The sequence below is a fragment of the Zootoca vivipara genome, chromosome 10, assembly GCF_963506605.1.
Source record: "Zootoca vivipara chromosome 10, rZooViv1.1, whole genome shotgun sequence".
Lineage (NCBI taxonomy): Eukaryota > Metazoa > Chordata > Lepidosauria > Squamata > Lacertidae > Zootoca > Zootoca vivipara.
The window spans coordinates 61,933,547-61,949,547 of NC_083285.1; the positions used below are offsets into that span (position 1 = coordinate 61,933,547).

General features: G+C 48.8%; 1 protein-coding gene across 1 annotated transcript in view; it reads right to left on the reverse strand.

Moving 5' to 3' along the window:
* Positions 1–2,658, reverse strand: part of PROSER2 (proline and serine rich 2) — a 39,254-nt gene extending 36,596 nt beyond the window's left edge. The window contains exon 1 of the mRNA XM_035128110.2: positions 2,554–2,658. The gene's annotated coding sequence lies outside the window, so the exon portion shown is untranslated. The remainder of the gene's footprint in view (positions 1–2,553) is intronic.
* Positions 2,659–16,001: the final 13,343 nt, after the last annotated feature.

Consider the following 16,001-nt stretch of genomic DNA (forward strand, 5'->3'; position numbering starts at 1 on the left):
CACTTCAGCCAGTAACTGGCAATCTGGCCTTCAAGACTATAGCTTTCAGTTGTTCAGCCTGCCCATCCATTTCATTTGCATTATGTGGCTTGTTTGTTTTTGTTTTTAGTTACTTATAAGAAAATTTATAAACAGCCAGCAAATCTGCATTATGGCGTGACCATTTCTAAGAATGCATATAAACTACCAACTCAAAAGAAATCTCACAGCAGCATACAGTAAAATGGTTAAAACATCAAACACACAAAACAAAACAAGTAACACAATCAAATTCATTTTCTAAAAGCACCTGGTGAAACATCAGTTGCTGGGTCTACCTTATAAGAATAAGGTAGATATATCTGAACCACTCTGAGAGCTGCTAAATTCTAACTATCGGTGAACGCAACAGAATAATGTATGTGCTGAATTTTGCCCCCTTACTGTAAGGCAGGGGTCAGCAAACTTTTGCAGCCAGGGGCCGGTCCACTGTCCCTCAGACCTTGTGGGGGGCCAGACTATATTTTGGAAAAAAAATATGAACAAATTCCTATGGCCCACAAAAAACCCAGAGATGCATTGTAAATAAAAGGACACATTCTACTCATGTAAAAACACCAGGCAGGCCCCACAAAAAACCCAGAGATGCATTGTAAATAAAAGGACACATTCTACTCATGTAAAAACATGCTGATTCCCAGACTGTCCGCGGGCCGGATTTAGAAGGCGATTGGGCAATCCAAACAAGGACAACTGGCCAAAGGTGGCAAGGATGTTCCCCCCAATTGCAATAAAGGTGAGGCAAAGCAAAAGGCTGATCTACACAGCAAGACCAGAACATGTTGTACAGTAGGAATATTATTGCAGAGCCTCTCCAGCTACTCTCTCTCACACACACACATTCAGCAAAGAAGATTTACTGTAGAATTTCAAGGTTGCCATTTGAGCCACAAGTGAAATCAACTGAGGGTATAAAGAAATAATTGTTTTAAGAGCAGAGCACAAGGGTGGAAATCTAGTTTCCTTGTCTGGCTAAACGGCCCCCTGTGGCAAGGAAAGATAAGGTGGGAGGGGAGCGAGGGGAGGGGAGGAAGAGGCAAATAAATTCAGGGTTCAACAGCATCCCCTTTTCAGGCCTCGTTTGCACAACAATGGCACATCCTTGTACTACAATTCACAAACTCAAGTGCCCTCAATGATCATCATTATTACATTTAATACAACACCCTCAATGTGCCTAGAACTTTGCAAGGTCTTAAGATGGTAGGTACCTGCCCCAAGGAACATACAATCAAAGTTTTGATACAGGGAAGGGAACAGAGGCAACTGCCCCAGGGAGCATCCACAGTGAGATTTGTCTGCATGACCCATTTCCTTTGGAAACAGCAGTGTGATTCTTTGGATCCTGGCTACACTGAGCACTCAGCAAATTTGATCCTACAAACTGGCATAATTTCACCAAAGTTGTTGACCTAATCCCAAAGTCATTTACTCAGAAGAAAATCCCACCGGATTCACTGGGCCTTACTCCAAAGCAGACATGACCAGGACTACAAACCTTGCCCTACACACACACTTGGGAGTAAGCCCCACTGAACTCATGCTTACTTCTGAGTAAACATGCATAGTAGAATCAAACTCGAAATCAGGTAGATTTAATCCGAAGGGGGCTGGAATTATTATTTCAATATTTCAGCATGCTGGGACGATGCTATTGTTTTTCCCCCTTCACCTTTTAAAGAAAGGAGTCAGATGGCTTGTTAAAGACCAATAGGTTTATCCTGCCACAAGCCTTTTGAGGACAGAATTTCATCCTACACATCTTCAGTTGGTGGATTATGTATAAAGACACACGCAGATGCTCACCCATGGAATTAGGAAGACTAAATAAAACAGTGGATCCCAAAGTACCGAATACAAATGGGTGCTGGACTACCAAATTTGCAGCCAGAGACAGACAAGAAATTAGTAGAAGAAATTGTTTGGGAGCTAAATAAACATAGATGGGGAAGGGGAAAACAACGCCGCAGCAACGCAGGGGAAACGTTTTGTTAAAAAAAGTTTCCAAACGTGCCCAACCTCCAGTCTAACCCGTTTGCGGACCCGTCTCCACGTTCCTGAAGCTGTGACCCACTCCCTCGGACTCCGAAAGCCGCTTAAGCCCCCGCGCGCTCGGCATCCCAACAGGGCGAGCTAACGTGGGAAAGCCTGGAGCGCGCCTTCCAGCCGCCGTGCGCCCTCCGGCTTAAGCCACTCGCGGATGGATCGCTCGCCAGGAGGACATAGCTGCCAAGTTTTCCCTTTTCTCGTGAGGAAGCCTATTCAGCATAAGGGAAAATCCCTTTAAAAAAGGGATAACTTGGCAGCTATGCAGGAGGGAAAGGAGCGCGGGGAGGTCAGGCGTCGGGATTCGGCGAGGCTCCTTGGAAACAAGCAGCTCCAAAGCGGCGCGCGTAGTTTCCAAGCCAGCGCCAAACCTCTCCGCGCCACGGCGAATACGCGCCGGACCTGGAGAGCCACGGATCCAAACTTTGGAGAAATTAAGATGTCCAAAGCCAAGCGCTTAGCACTTACCCGCTCGGTCGCTCGGTCGTTCTCGCCGCGCAGCCGGGACGGGGCGTCCGCGGGACTCCGCCAAGGGAGGTGCGCTCGCTCGCGACGCGGGGCGCCCCGCCCGGGTGGGTGGGGACAGGTGCGCTCAGCAAACAGGCGGCGAGGCAACAATGCGGAGCGGGCGGGCGCTGTGCTGACTCAGCCCGCCCCGCAGGCGCTGACATCACGCCCGCCCGGCGCGTAAAGGCGCACGCGCGCCCAGCCGCTGCGAACCCCCGTCGCATGTCGCGGGTTCGAGTCCTGCTGGACCCGTATACGAATCCGAGAGTTGGAAGGGACAGTTGACTGGCGTAGCCAGGAGGGGCAAGGGGACACATAGCTGTCAACTTTCGGATTTGAAAATAAGGGATCAGCAGCAGCCTCACCTGTCCCGGGGACAGTCTATGGCAGGCACCCCCAAACTTCGGCCCTCCAGATGGACTACAATTCCCATCATCCCTGACCACTGGTCCTGTTAGCTAGGGACCATGGGAGTTGTAGGCCAAAACATCTGGAGGGCCACAGTTTGGGGGTGCGGGGACTCTACGGTATATCTAACAATCCAGGATAGCAGCTGGAAACGGCGCTGGAATAAGGGAATTTCCAGCAAAAAAAGGGAAGGCTGACAGCCATGAGGGGACAAGGAGGCAATTGTCCCCTCTGAATCAAGTAAATAAATAAAAATACTTAACTAAAAGTAGAAACTGTAGAAAGCGATTATTCTGAGCACTTGGGGTCCAAAGAAAGTAATTTAAAGCAACTGCTGTTGAGACATTTCCTTTCGAATCTGCTAGACAGAGCCAGACAGAGGATGATGACAGGTGGTGTCCTGCCCCTCCCCAAAATAAATCCTGGCTGCACCTATGGAAGGGACTCCCCAGGGTCATTTAGTCCATCAGGATGGGTGGGCTTGAACCACCAACTTTCTGGTTAACAGCTGGACGCACTCACCCATTGCACCACAGGAGCTTCCCCCCCCTCTTATTAAGCAGTTGGAATAATAACACTAATAATTTTATTATTTATACACCGCCCATCTGGCTGGGTTTCCCCAGTTATTCAACACCTGGGCATTTAGTTTGATTTATTGGCTTTCTGTGCGGCTTACGAACAGTATTGGTTTGTTGCACCTATAGCCCACCTTTCGATCCATGGAGCTCAAGGTGGCTTTTGCATAGCTCTCCCGCTCCTCATCTAATCAGCACAACAACCCTATGAGGTAGGGTAGCTGGGAGAGGCAGCAACTGGCTCAAGTAGGAAGTCAACCCAGGTCTCTCAGGTCCTGGTCCAACACTCTAAGCACTGCACCTCCACTGGCTAATGATAACATAGAGTGGTGTCTCCTAAATTTTTTACACATCACTTGGGAAGAAGGGCAAACTAATGCCAGTGTACTGGAAGAAGCAAAGATCGCCAGTGTTGAAGCAATGATTCTTAAACATCAACTTCGTTAGACTGGTCATGTTGTGCGGATGCCTGATGATCGTCTTCCAAAGCAACTACTCTATTCCGAACTTAAAAATGGAAAGTGTAATGCTGGTGGTCAACAAAAGAGGTTTAAATTCTCTCTCAAGGCAAATCTTTTAAAATGTAGTATAAACACTGACAAACTGGGGAACACTGGCTTGTGAGCGCTCCAGTTGGGGAACAGCCTTTACCAAAGGTGTCGTGGGCTTTGAAGACACTCAAACTCAAGACGCAAGGGAGAAACGTGCTAAGAGGAAGGCACGCTTGGCAAACCCTCACCGTTATCAACTCCCTCCTGGAAACCTACCGGTATGTCCTCACTGTGGAAGGACGTGTGGATCCAGAATTGGCCTCCACAGTCACTTGCGGACTCACTGTTAAGACCATTTTCATGGAAGACAATCATACTTGGCTATGAGTGATCGCCAAAGAAGAAGTCGCGCGTCACAGATGCAGCATAAATTGCATAAATTCATCAACAAAACAATTGCCATCTGGAAAGCACTATTAACAAAGCAGCAACTGAAAAATAAGCTAAACATCACCAATTTCAGCAAAAGACCTGTTTTGTGATTAACAAATCAATAATATGGCATTTATAATCTGTAAATCAATATTAAGAGAATAGCAGCTAAAATAAACAAATTAAGCGCTGTTAAGTTCATACACACAATCTCCACCGCCCCCTGACTCAAATTCTTTCTTTTTATTCAGTTCATTAAAATACACATAAAAGACACATGGTCTCTGTTCATCGACTTGTTTAACGCAGGGCATGCCAGTTATTTGGCTTAGTTCCTTGTTTTAATGTATGAAGTTAACGTTAGCTACCTGACTAAATGATTTAATTTGCGAAGTTTAATGTGTGTCCCATGGACTGCAAGAAGATCAAACCTATCCATTCTTAAGGAAATCAGCCCTGAGTGCTCACTGGAAGGACAGATCGTGAAGCTGAGGCTCCAATACTTTGGCCACCTCATGAGAAGAGAAGAATCCTTGGAAAAGACCCTGATGTTGGGGCACAAGGAGAGGGCACAAGGAGAGGGCACAAGGAGAAGGGGACGACAGAGGATGAGATGGTTGGACAGTGTTCTCGAAGCTACGAACATGAGTTTGACCAAACTGCGGGAGGCAGTGCAAGACAGGAGTGCCTGGGGTGCAATGGTCCATGGGGTCACGAAGAGTCGGACATGACTAAACGACTAAACAACAACAATGTGTGGCTGATCGACTTAATTAATTAATTGGTGGACTTTTTTTGTCCCATTGTTCCTCCAGCTGACTGAGGGAGACCCATTTCCTGCCTCGGCTTTCACCCTCATCTCATTCCGAGCCAATTCTGAGTTGCGTCTGATGTTTTGTATGTGTGCCTGAGCATGTGTGTGCATGCAGTCAGACGCTGAGCACATGTGTGCCTGAGCACATCCAGCGAGGCCAGAGGATTGGAGACACTCATGAACCGAGAATGCACCAGCCTCCTGAACCCTCGGTGACACACGTTCCATTTAACATAATCAAAGACACGAGGGTTCAGTTCACCACTGTGTTCTCCATCCCCGTTCTGCCACCGTGAGTCACCGCAGTGCCATTTGTGGGCAGGTGTCGCTGTCACATGCTGGTTATTCAACAGCGTTACAGAAACCTGGTGCTGAGTCAACTCTCATGGGAAGGAGCGATGATGTACACCTAGCTTGGTAGGTAATTGGAGATAACACGCCAGCAAGCGCCAATTTTTTGGTTGATGCTGCTTACGAATAAAAGCCAATGTTCACTTGCAACCTGTACGGGGCTCCTGCCTCTCCTCAAAGAATAATCCCTCTGCAATGCTCTTCCAAAGTGAGCATCTTTTCATGCTCCGAGAGAAGAAATGAATGGAAAACCCCAAATTTTGCAGAATCGCAAGCCCCATCACAAAGGCTCCGTAGAGAAGGTAAAAGTGGTTTCACAAAATCAGGTGAAAGACCAAAATGCGTTCTAAGCATGTGATTTCAACATGCCTGGAGAAGAGAAGGTTAAGGGGTGATATGATAGCCATGTTCAAATATATAAAAGGACGTCATATAGAGGAGGGAGAAAGGTTGTTTCCTGCTGCTCCAGAGAAGCGGACTCGGAGCAATAGATTCAAACTACAAGAAAGAAGATTCCACCTAAACATTAGGAAGAACTTCCTGACAGTAAGAGCTGCTTGGCGGTGGAATTTGCTACCAAGGAGTGTGGTGGAGTCTCCTTCTTTAGAGATCTTTAATCAGAGGCTTGACAGGCATATGTCGAGAATGCTTTGATGGTGTTTCCTGCTTGGCAGGGGGTTGGACTAGATGGCCCTTGTGGTCTCTTCCAACTCTATGATTCTATGATTCTAAGTCAGCGTGTGGAAGGTTGAGAAGCCTTTAATGAAATCCACGAGCCCTGGTCACTGATCCCTGGCAAGCTTAGAAAATGCATGCCCAAAATTCCTTCTAAAAACAGGAGGAACACAGGAAACTGCCTTATGTAGAATCAATGGACTCTCATCTCGTCCTGCCGGCGGGAAACCCACGAGCAGGATTTGAGCGCAAGAGCACTCTCCCCTTCTCAAGGAGAAGCCCTTGCAAAGTCTCACTGCCAGGCAGCAGGTGTAGCTCAGCAACGAAGCTTCCTGACTTCCAGATCCATGACATTCTTTTCCATCAGCTTCGCTCTGTTACACTGGGCCCAGTTCTGCAATTGGGCCAAACTGGAATACCCAAACACCTCTTTCTCTCTCTCTCTCTCTCTCTCTCTCTCTCTCTCTCTTCCTCCCTCCCTCTCTGGAACTGTTCCACCTACTCCTAATTACACGCCAAATCCATAACGAGTGGTTAAGTAATATCCAGCTGCTGCTGCTCAGTGCCTCTTGGCGATTTGCAGGACAGGAAAGAGCGGCATACCTGACATGCTTCTAAAAAGAGGCCAAACCGGTTGTTCTGAGGACTGTGTGAAGATTTCATTTCATTTTCGTGCCACGGTGTACGAATAAGGAGGCGACATTCATGGGCTGGATCCAAAGAGTGAGCAAATAACACACCTTTGCACAACTTGTTTCCTTGAACAACATCCACCCCCTCTGGATCTGGAAACAGTAATTGAGATGACTAATTACTACTCTCTGAAAAAAAGAAATGAATGAAATATGACTAGAATGGAGCAACAAATTGTGCATTTTCTCTCTCTAAAATCCACCCCTTTGCATCTGGGGCTACAAGGGGAGGACGAGATGCCAGAGGTAGAGGAGAAAAGCACCGCCATGATCCCAAAATTCTCACTTTTTTGAGTTTGGAATTTGAAATTCTATCACATGCCCTCCAACATGTCTTTGATGAAAATAGGGAAATCTTATTCAGTTATTATATTTATACCCAGCCCATCTGACTCGGTTGCCCCAGCCACGCTGGGTGCCTTCTGACATATATCAAAACATTTTAAAAAATTAAACATTAAAAAAATTCCCTATACCCGGCTGCCTTCAGATGTCTTCTAAAGGTTGTATAGTTACTTATCTCCTTGGCTTGGGGGTTGCATAATTCCATCTCCTCCAACATTTCTCAGATGAAAATAGGGATGTCCTACGGAAAAGTGGGATATTCCAGGATCAAATCAGAAACCAGAATGGCTTCTGTAAATCTGGGGCTATCCCTGTAAAATAGGGACACTTGTTGTTGTTTAGTCGTTTAGTCATGTCCAACTCTTCGTGACCCCATGGACCAGAGCACGCCAGGCACTCCTGTCTTCCACTGCCTCTCGCAGTTTGGTCAGACTCATGTTGGTAGCTTCGAGAACACTGCCCATCTTTACCATGCTAAAACAGCATCATCCACACAAAAAGGGAAGTATCAGGGAGATTTGAAGGGAACCTCAAAGTTTGCAGAATTACCAAAAACATTTAGGGGGCAAAAAAAACCCAAACACTTCTTAGCTGCTGGAGGGGTGGACAGGAATTGCCCTGTGAAAACTGGACTCAGTAGTAGTCATGGAATTCCGGTTGATTCTTGGAGCAACAGGTGGGAATGAAGAAATGAATGGAGTGTCCTGCAAAAGGAAATGAATGGAGTCTCCTGTAAAAGCAAAGGGGCACTTCCATGCTTGTTTGTGAGGCCTAGAATTCAGAAGCAGGTGTCTCTGAGTACCAGGTCCTGGCAATGACAAATGGGGGAAAGCGCTGTTGAACCCAGTGTCTGCTTCTGGGCTTCCCGAATACCCTCTGTTGTTGGCTACAGGGAGAACAGGATGCTGGACTGGAAGGTACTTTGGCCTGATCCAGCCGGGCTTATCTTCTGTTCCTAAAGAATGAACAGAACAGAAGTACCTATAGCCTGGCGCTCATAAAGGTAAAGGGACCCCTGATCATTAGGTCCAGTTGTGGACAACGGGTTGCAGCGTACTTCTAGCTTAACTGGCCAAGGGAGCTGATGTACAGCTTCCGGGTCATGTGGCCAGCATGACTATGCCACTTCTGGCGAATGAGACCAGTGCACAGAAAGGCCATTTACCTTCCCGTTGGAGCGGTACCTATTTATCTTCTTGCACTTTGACATGCTTTTGAACTGCTAGGTTGGCAGGAGCAGGGACCAAGCAACGGGTGTTCACCCCGTCGCGGGGATTCGAACCGCCGACCTTCTGATTGGCAAGCCCTAGACTCTGTGGTTTAACCCACAGCGCCACCCGCGTCCCACAGCCTGGCGCTCATAGTGAACCCATTAACAGAACCAGGCTTGGACTGAGTCTTCTCCAGCCATGTGAACCTGTTCCACTCTCGAAGGTGACCACTCTCGAAGGTGACTCACAAATCCACTCCTAGGTAGAGTTTTAGATGTTGTCTGAAGCCATGGAAAATATGTAATGAAATCAACTGACAGGTGCACGTCTCCCTACTAGCCCCACACACGGAAAGGAGACCGCAGCTCGGTTGTAGAGCATCTGCTTTGCATGCAGAAGGTCCCAGGTTCAATCCTTGGCATCGCCAGGTTGGTAAGGCTGTAAGAGACTCCCTGTCTGAAACCCTGGAGAGATGCTGCCCACTCAATGGACCAATGGCCTGCATTACTGTAAGGCATCTTCTTGTGTTCCTACCAACAACAAACTATAATTTCTAACTTTCCTCCTGCCCCCAGAAGAATGGCTAGATACCCTCCAGAGGAGAATCTAAATATAGATCCTATGCCTAAGCTTCTCACGATGAGCCAAATGGAAAAATAATTGGATCTGGCACCTCTATTAACTGATGCCAGCTTTTTCATCAGGGTAGCATTTGTGAGATCAGCTTTGCCAGCAGAGGCATGTTGAGGAACAGACCTCTTTCTGTTTTTCCTTAAAGTAATAGGCCATTTTGGCTTCCAGGGGAAGCTGAGATCTGCTTCCCAATATTGTACTGTATTTGAAAAAAGGTAAAGATCTAAGGCACGACTTGGGGAGAAGGGGTGTGTGCATGTGCGTTGCACCGCCAACACTAGTAATAGTTGTGGCGTGGGGGCGGGTTGTTTCTTCTTCGGGGCCAGTTGCCAGAAAAGCAAGCCACAAAGTGCCCCCTCCCATTGTTTTGAAGCTGTATGTCAAGGGATAGGGAACCAGCAGCCATCTATAGTTGTTGCGCTACATCTCTCATCATTCCCGACCTTTCACCCTGCAGACTGGGGCTGATGGGAGTTGGTTTCCAACAACATCTAGAAGGCCATGGGGTCTCCATCCCTGTTGTATGTCAAGGGCACATCCCAGCCAAAGGAACGCACATGGCAGATAGTTAGCTGTTCATTGTCAAAAGTAACACTTACAGCGACTTATACAGCTCTAGGGACCTACGCACACCAATCTGGCATCTAGGCAGCTACAGTATTCCCAGGTCCTTGCTCTGTGGAGCAGTTGCATCAGCAGGGGACCACTCTCCCTCCACCAGTTTACATGCCTTCCCCTGCCGGGCTGCGCACACGCAGCCGGAGACTGCACCTGCATGGCAACGTCCTCTGCTCCTCCCTTTTCAATCCCCTCCTGGTTCTGTGAGACAGTGGTGCAGGAGAGGGCAGGGGAGAACCCGGTCCTTCGCTTGCCTGGCCTGCCTCTTCCTCCAACCCATCCTGTGCTCCACCCTCCAGCTCTGAAGCTTCCCCTGCCTCTGACTCTGGACTCCAGTTCCTCACAAATCACTGACCCCCCTCTCACGTGTCAGACTCCAGCCCCTCTTCCCCCGCTGCACACTCATCAGTGTCCTGCCAGTCCCTGATTTGGGTCAGGGATGGTTGTCCCAGGCCCCTTAGTTTCTTCAGGATCTGGTATGGTTTGGCAGCCCCACCAGGATGAGCAGAAGCAGGAAGGAGATGAAGCAGAATAGGGTGGAGCTGAAGGCTGCTCCCAGCAATGGAGGACGGAGGTTCTCCCCTTTTGACTCCAGGAGTCCTATTGATGCAGCCTCCAGCTCTGTCCACCATCCGTCTAGCAGAGTGCAGAGCCTCTTTGGGGAGGGCTCCGCAACCAGCCCATGGGGTGGTTGAGCAGGGGGCAGGATGCAGTTTTGTTACCCAGAACCGGACACCACCACTGCCATAAACACGATCAGATGCATCAACCCATCCGAATGCTCATTTGCATTCCTGTAAAGTGAGAGTGTCTTGCAAGTGAGCTCATCACACCACATCTTTATGGGCTGGGTGGAGCGAGGCGTGGCGTTGGTTGAGACACCTCTGCTGCTTTACTTCGGCTCTGAATCTCCTGCCTTGCTTGCATACCTGGGCCCTGTGCTTGCCGCTGGGCCTGTACCCTCAACAAGAGGGGTTCAAAGACTGTCTCAAGGCAAATCTTTAAAAAACGTAGTATAAATACTGACAACTGGGAAACACTGGCCTGTGAGTGCTCCAGTTAGAGAACACCCTTTACCAAAGGTGTCATGGGCTTTTAAGACACTCGAACTCAGGGAGAAAGGGAGAAACATGCTAAGAGGAAGGCACGCTTAGCAAATCCACACCGTGATCAACTCCCGCCCGGAAACCTATATCCCCACTGTGGAAGGACTTGTGGATCCAGAATTGGCCTCCACAGTCACTTACGGACCCATTGTTAAAACCGTGTTTATGGAAGACAATCTTACTCGGATACGAGTGCTCACCAAAGAAGAAGAAGCCCTTACTAGAGGGAACCAATAACTCTTTCTTAACATCTGTCGCTGTGTTTTGGGCAGCCACAAGGCAGTGAACCCTCCCGTTGTTGTTGTTGTTGTTGTTGTTGTTGTTGTTGTTGTTGTTGTTGACTGCAACTCCCATCAGTCCCACCTGGTTAGGTCAACGGTCAGAGATGTTGGGAGTTGTAGTCTAAAGAATTTGGTGAGCACCACAAGGGTCGTCTCTGCTTTTGGCGAATGGGCAAGCTTTTGCACTGCCCAAACCTTGTCCAGTCCTGCCAATGGGGAAGCTGTAGTCAGGTGGGGCAGAGGAAACAGACAAGCAAGTTTCAGCCACAGGTCAGAGCGCCTGGAAACAAGAGTGGTCACAGGGCTGGTCTTTCAGGACCCCGGACAGAGCCACTTTATTCAAATGACCAAGGGAGCTCTTTATACTTCCTGCTTTGGGCAACCTCCACAAGGAGTGCCCCTTTTGGAGGAATACATATCCTTAAAGGCTTTGGTTGGGATCCAGCAGCCTGCCACCTCTCCTTGATTAGCTCCCAGTACGTTTCCGAGCACAATTCAAAGTCTTGGTGCTGACCTTGAAAGCCCTAAACGGCCTCGGCCCAGTATACCTGAAGGAACGTCCCCACCCCCATCGTTCAGCCCGGACACTGAGGTCCAGCACCGAGGGCCTTCTGGCGGTTCCCTCGTTGCGAGAAGCCAAGTTGCAGGGAACTAGGCAGAGGGCCTTCTCGGTGGTGGCGCCCGCCCTGTGGAATGCCCACCCATCAGATGTCAAGGAAATAAACAATTATCTGACTTTTTACAGACATTTGAAGACAGCTCTGTTTGGGGAAGTTTTTAATGTTTGGTCGCATGTTTTATGATCTGTTGGAAGCTGCCTAGAGTAGCTGGGGAAACCCAGCCAGATAGTGGGTGGGGTATAAACTGTTGTTGTTGTTGTTGCTTGCCCAGTGTGTTGCCCTTGCATGTGAGCAGGCTTAGTGGAGCATGAGAGTATTGCTGGGCTGGTTCCGCCATTGAACCATAGAATTCATGTCCCCATGGGTCCATTTTTGCTTGCTCCTGCCCCTTCCAACAGATGGGCAGAGAAATCAGAACCCCCTTTACGCCAGGCTGGGGGAAGAGTTTGGATTGGGTGCAAGTGTCCCTCTACCCATCCCTGTTTTTTGTTTGTTGTTTTTGTTTTTGTTTGTTTGTTGAGAAGTAAAGCAGCTAGTAAGCATGATCTTTATTAAACTGTTGCAACAGGGTCCCCCGCTCACCCCACACAGGGAGGGAGGAGAGGAACCCAGAACAACGGTGTGCAAGCTCTCTTTTTTAAAATGTATTTTTATTAAATATTTTCTTGATTTACAAAGGTATGTGCAATGTCCCCCTCTTGTATTCCCCCCCCATGTAACATTTTTTTACAAATCAATTTCATTTGTTGAGACATTAGGAAGAAAAGGGGGAAAGAGGTGGAGGGGGGGAAGATGAGTGGGGTTGGGGTTGGGTGGCGATGTTTCTATTTTACTTAATATATGTGGGGTTTTGTGTCAGCGTTGCTTCTGCAGGTTCTCTGCTGTTCCTTTGGTGGTGAGAGAGGTTGGGGTTGGCCTAGGCCCTAGGAAGTGGCTGTTCATCTGTGGTTGGCCGTGGTGGTCTTTGTTTTCATATGTGAGTGGGGTGGGTGTCCGCCCTGTTGAGCTCCATTCTCCTGTCTCTTCTTGCTGTGGGATGCCAGCCTACCTCCACTGGTGCGAACCTCCCACTTTCTCCCAGCAGAAGGCCCCAAAACAGGGCGTAGTGGTGCAAGGCAGGGCCGCATCAGTCCGGGATCTGCCGGATCTGGCCCTGCTGCCCTCATGTGACAGCACTGGGCCCAAACTATTTGCCAGCTTCAAGCTGGTACAGGGACTGCCTGCCCCCCCCCTAGTCACTGTTCACGGCAGGACTGCAAATATCACTCCCTAAATCTCAGCTGGGCCATCCTGGGGGAGGTTAGCATTGCTCCTTAAGGTAATGGGGTGGCCGAGGGAGCCGGCGTACAGCTTCCAGGTCATGTGGCCAGCATGACAAAGCCGCTTCTGGTGAACCAGAGCAGCACACGGAAACACCGTTTACCTTCCTGCTGTAGCGGTACCTATTTATCTACTTGCACTTTGACGTGCTTTCAAACTGCTAGTTTGGCAGGAGCTGGGACCGAGCAACGGGAGCTCACCCCGTCGCGGGGATTCGAACCGCCGACCTTCTGAATGGCAAGCCCTAGGCTCTGTGGTTTAACCCACAGCGCCACCCGCGTCCCAGCATGGCTCCTTCATTGGGTAAAAAGAAGACAAGGAAACCAGATGTCCTGGAAATATCCAGGGTTGCTGCAGGCCTGATTGTAACCAAGGGAGACTGATAATGTCTTTATCCCTGCCTGGAGGCGATAAGCAGAAAGCCCTCCCACCCCTTTCTTGCCCAGGCTCCCTCCTAGCACTTTGGGATATGACTGCAAGATTACAACATGGAAACTGCAATCTTTGTTGGCGCTTAATCGCTTAATGAACTATTCACTTTGCCTAAGTAGCTGCATTGTTGTCAGCGCCTCTTGTCATCTGTCCCGGCTCTAGCAGCTGGCCTAGGCAGAGCTTGTTGTCTGGCTAAAGGCGGACGCTGTTCGTCTTTCTGCAAGGACTCCTGCCTTCGGAGGGTCAATGAAATACAGGGGCTTCTTCATTCTCTGCGAAGGGAAAGGGAAAGCAGAGCTTGGTACCTTTCTCTGGGCTTCTTAATGCCATGCCAGAAAGGGTTGCTCATTTCTGAACAGTGTGACACCCATTCATTTCCTACTCAAATGTTTTCATGAAACTGCTCCAGCACAGAGAAGGGCACAAACACAGAGCCTCAGAATGGAAGGGGGCCTTCAAGGAATCATAGAATTGTAGAGTTGGAAGAAGGGACCCTCTGACCGCTTGCCGTCATCCCACCACTAGTCTCCTGACTCTGAGCCTTCTTCCCCTGGTTGGGGGTTCCCTTGGGGGTTCCCCAGCTGCTGCCTCCCCCCACTCCTCTGCATCCAGCCAGTCCATGACACCAATTGACCACAGGTCACTGTACTTCCACAGGTCACTGACCTTCACTGTACTCTTTCCGCCACCTACTAAAACCATTTCTGTTTAGGCAAGCCTACCCAGCTGCATAGATTGGTGGGGCAGTTGCCCTCCTCTCCCTGGATGCGGGTGGCGCTGTGGTCTAAACCACCGAGCCTCTTGGGCTTGCCGATCAGAAGGTTGGCGGTTCAAATCCCCGCGACGGGCCCTGAACAGAATTATTTCGGGATGCAAGCAGGGATGAGACTAAATGACACTTCCTATATAGGAAACCTCCAGTTCCATTCAGCATTAGATGTCAGGGTGAAGACTTGCAGCCTAACTTTCTCCCCTCAAAAGCTAGATCTGCACTTTGAATCTTTGTGACGAGGGAGACTCACATCATGCAACCACAATACAGTATCTACTTGCACTTTGACGTGCTTTCGAACTGCTAGGTTGGCAGGAGCTGGGACCGAACAACGGGAGCTAGCTCCGTTGCGGGGAGTCGAACCACCAACCTTCTGATCGGCAAGCCCTAGGCTCAGTGGTTTAGACCACAGCGCCACCCACATCCCTTCCATTACCTCTTACCTCTCCCTAATGAGCTGGCTTCCACCAGCATTCTGTCTCCACAAGGAAGCCAATGCTGTGTAGAGCTGCCCCAGGAAATGCTTAGAGAGCAGGGCAACACTGTTCTCAACAGAAACCTTCAAAACCTTACACGTGTACCATAACAGTCACGAGGTTAACAAAAGGAAGGCCCAGCAGGAGTAGCAGGAAGGAAGTAAAGCCAGAGACAAAAACAATCTACAGGTATTTACTACAAAAAAGTTACAGGTAGGTAGCTGTGTTGGTCTGATGTAGTCATAAAATAATAATAATAATAATAATAATAATAATAATAATAATAATAATAATAAATCCTTCCAGTAGTTGTTTCAGTGTATCTGAAGAAGTGTGCATGCACACGAAAGCTCATACCTATGACAAACTTAGTTGGTCTCTAAGGTGCTACTAGGGACCCAGGTGGCGCTGTGGGTTAAACCACTGAGCCTAGGGCTTGCTGATCAGAAGGTCGGCGGTTCAAATCCCTGTGACGGGGTGAGCTCCCGTTGCTCGGTCCCAGCTCCTGCCAACCTAGCAGTTCGAAAGCACGTCAAAATGCAAGTAGATAAATAGGAACCGCTACAGCGGGAAGGTAAACGGCTTTTCCGTGTGCTACTCTGGTTCGCCAGAAGTGGCTTTGTCATGCTGGCCACATGACCTGGAAGCTATACGCCGGCTCCCTCGGCCAATAATGCGAGATGAGCGCGCAACCCCAGAGTCGGTCACGACTGGACCTAATGGTCAGGGTCCTTTACCTTTAAGGTGCTACTGGAAGGATTTTTTATCATTATTTTATTTTTACTATTAAAAAGAACAGCTTTCACTATCAAGAAGTTTCCGTTGATGTTCCGTCGAAATCTACTATCCTGTAACTTCACCCTGCTGGAGGGAGTCCTGCCCCCTGGATCAACAGAGGACATGGCTTTGCCCTCTTATGATGATAGATGTTTTGCAGCTTCATAATATCCTGCAGTGAGACAGGTAATTATTAAGGGCTCTCCTACACTGTTGCATATTTCTCGGATATGTTGTTCCTAAATAGGAGCAGAGGCAGGATGAGATGGAATGAATAGCCAATGGGCACTTGGGGAGATATGGGGCTGGGGGCCATGTAGTCATATGGGACACTCATGATTACCATTCTCGAGGTTCCACAACAGAGGACATGCTTT